We start from the raw sequence: 3931 nt of genomic DNA on the forward strand, positions 1-3931 counted from the left end.
CTTTTTCTGCCTGCCCTAAGAGATTGAGTCACCCATATCCAAGCCACTGGATTGATATTGGGTGGTGCTCTTGACTTACACTGCCGATACACCCTGATTGAATTCTATATCCCTTAACTTGATAAGGACCACTTTCTTAGACTTGGAAACATAGCCATTTGGTTGAAGCACATGCATGTACACTGTTGCTGGTACTTTGTGCTGATGTGTCACTGATATAGCACAGTGCCACCCAGTAAAATTTCCACTTCCAAGACTGATAGGTGCTAACAATGATGACAAACTATTTGGCTTTGTGCCTGCGCTAAATGGCAAGGCAAGACAGAAGTATCGCAAGACTTTAGGTTCTAAATGAGGAGGAGGAAAGTGCAAAAAGGCAAGGCAAAGTAGAGATGATGTGAGCATCCAAGTGGACGTAGAGTACATGAGTGCTAGTAGAGCAAGCGGGTGTCCTGAAGTGCAACCAGATTGATTCTAGGAGATGGATACTTGTCTCTGCACACAAAGTATCCTGGCAGCAGCATTACAATAAAGGAGCTAGTCTGCTGTAAAATGCAGCATTAAAGCGGAAAACTATATATATGGGTTGGGGACGTGCCATGAGGATGTGGCTAGTACATGTCCGACACCAACCTCCACGGACAATGAGTGTGGAATGTCACTAATCATGTGTATGGATATGCTGGTGACTGCTGTCCAAGACAGAGGCCTGGAGGACCAAATGGAGATCTGCAGTTGTCAGATAGCCATTCTGACTTTTATGTTGAGAATTGTCACCATCTAGTTTCCCTCTGCTGTGTATGAGAATGGCAAAATGCATTTCAATTTGTTTTTGTTTTTATTCACACTTGTGATGTGAGCATTGCTGGTTAAACTAGCATTTATTGCCCATCTCCAGTTGACCTTGAATGAGGCAAAATTAGGTAATAATGGCATTACAAATGCATGAAAATAAGACTCTTGCCACTCATGAGCAAATTTGTTGTTTCACCATTCAAAACTTGGTTACAAAATTGGACGTTTTTTCCTGACATTAAGAATCTTATTTCTGTTGATGTTGTCATAAATTCCCAAATAATTGCCATTGCCCACATTATTCAAGGGCTGGAATGATTTCACTCAATGCCTCTTAAAGGTGTACTAACATATTGATCATGTGATATAGCACACAGATAATGTTTCATACAAGATACAAAAAGGTGTCTCAAAATGTCAACATTGGAATTGCCCATTTGAGGAATCTAAGAAATCATTCAAAATCAACTGAGATGTTGTTCAAAGGATTGATTTCATTCAATGAAAAGTATTGGGAAAAATACAACTGGGAGTGGCAATATTCTCTCCATCTCTCTAGGTGTTTATTGTTTCGACTGAAAATATTTCTCAACATCATTAATAGCACTGGTTAGTGATCAGCTTAATGATTGGCGAAACCAGTTTTCTTATGTGCTCATTTAAAAATCATAAAATATTTTCATTTGAAAGTATTTCATAATGCAGATAGATTTATAGTAAGATATTTATTAATTGTATTATTAGTTTTTCAGTGTATCTTTGATGTATTTTTTTGTTGCATGTACCAAAGTATAGTGAAAAGCTTTGTTTACAACTGGTACAGGCAGATCATAGTAAGCAAAGGATGTACAGATCAAAAAGACTTAGAGGCATAATGGTTACATTGCACAGGGCATGTGCTAGGTCAGATCAATTTTAGCAAGATCAGTGTTATTTGAGGCTAGAGAGTCCATTCATCAGTATGAATAACAGCCAGGAAGAAGCTGTTCCTGAACCTGCTTGTGTGTGTGTTCAGGCTTCTGTGTCTTCTGCCTGATGGGAAGAGGTTGAAGGAGATAATAACCGGGGTGCAATGGGTCTTTGATGATGATGGCAGCCTTTCTGCAGCAGTGAGCCATGTAAATGGAATCCATGGATGGAAGGTTGTCTTCCGGGATGGTCTGGGCTGTGCACATCGCCTTCTGTAGTTTCAATTGACCTTTTTGAACAATACATATTTTTTGGTCATGCTATGTTGTCTCATAAGCTTCATGGAGCTTCGGGCCTTAGCATGACATAAACTGGCCCTGTTTGGTGAAAAAGGTGGATCTTCAGAACTGATTCCCTCAAAAACAAAACAGTTGATTTTCACTCCACCACTCCAGGACTTTAATCTTCAAACTGAAAATAGGAATCTGAATGTTTATATAACATTAACCTCAATTCTATTGTAACCTTTTGGTGGCATGTTGGCTCCCCTGTTTATTTTTCTGATGGAAACAGTAACTCCACAAAAGTGAATTTAATGAATGAGACAACATGGGCTCATGTACAGCATTGTCACGGTTGCCCTTTAGTCATCATGTCATCACGTCATCAGCAGTCCCCCACAGATGAGGATAACACTCTCCCACTCTCAAGGTGAGTCCATAGGTGGCTGTACAGACCGATACGGCTGCCACAGGCTCTGTTACACTTGGGACAGGTGGTGGTCATTTGAAGGGATGGGTGAGGCATTGGTGTGGCAACATCCCTCCTTTTGCTGTTTTTGCCTGGCTTCCATTTTCTCCCTGATGGCAAGTCTCAAGGTGCTCAATACCTCCCTGGATGCTCCTCTTCCACTCTGGATGGTCTTGGGCCAATGACTCCCAGGTGTCTGTGGGAATGTTGCACTTTGCCAGTGAAGCCTTGAGGGTATCACTGAAGTGTTTCTTTTGTCCACCTGGGGCTTGCCTGCCATTTTGAAGCGGGGAGTAGAGCACCTGCTTGGGGAGTCTCATGTCAGTCATGCGGACGATGTGTCGAGCCCATCGCAGCCAATCAGGGTGATCGGTGCTTCAATGATAAGGATATTGGCCTGGTCGAAGACGTTGGTGTTAGTGCATCATTCTTCCCAGTAGATTCACAGGATCTTGTAAAGGCAGCATTGGTGGTACTACTCCAGTGCCTTGAGGTGCTTGCTGTAGCCAGTCCACATCTCAGAGCCATGTAGGAGGGTGGGAACCACCACAGCTTTGTAAACCATGATCTTGGTGTCAGATCTGATGTTTTTGTTCTCGAACACACTTTTCCTCAGGCGCATGAGGGCTGCACTAACACACTGGAGGTGATGTTGGATCTCTTCATCAATAGCTGCTTTGGCCAACAGGACATTTCTGAGGTATTAGAAGTGATCAACATTCTCTAAGGCTTCCCCATGGACTTTGATGATTAGGTTTTGCTCCACAGTGCCAGGCCGTCTTGCGGATGTTCAGGTGAGACCCATGCTCTCATATGCCTCCATAAAGGTACTGACAGTAGTCTGCAGCACGTCTTCGGAGATTGTGCATACACAAACATCCCCTGCATACTACAAACTCGATGACTCTGGTTGGGGTGACTTCGGTTTTGGCTTAAAGGCAGTGGAGGTTGAATAATTTCCTGTTGGTTCTGTAAGTTAGGTCCACTCCAGTGGTGAGGTGAAGCATTGCAGCGAGGTAGACCGAGAACAGAGTTGGGGCAATGACGCAGCTCTGCTTGACACTAGCTCAAGTGGGGATGAGTCAGTGATGGAGCCATTTGCCATTACCACGAATTTCACTTCATCATAGAGCAGATGCAGGATGGTGATAAACTTCATGGTGCAACCAAAGCGGAAAAGGACGCTCCATATGCTTCCCGATTGACAGTGTCAAAGGCCTATGTTAGGTCGAAGAAGGCCATGTACAGGGATAGGATCTTTTCTCTGCATTTCTTCTGCAGCTGTCACGCAATGAAAGTCATGTTCCTTGTGACCCTCCATGACCGAAAGCCGCACTACGACTACGGGAGGAGTTCCTCAGCCACAGGGAGGAGACGGTTGAGGAGGACCATGGCAATGACTTTTACAACAGTCGACAGCAGCGAGATTCTCCTGTAGTTACCACAGTCGGACTTGTTCCTTTTTTTGAAAATACTC

The sequence above is a fragment of the Rhincodon typus genome, chromosome 16 (assembly GCF_021869965.1).
Source record: "Rhincodon typus isolate 14 chromosome 16, sRhiTyp1.1, whole genome shotgun sequence".
NCBI classification, from domain to species: domain Eukaryota; kingdom Metazoa; phylum Chordata; class Chondrichthyes; order Orectolobiformes; family Rhincodontidae; genus Rhincodon; species Rhincodon typus.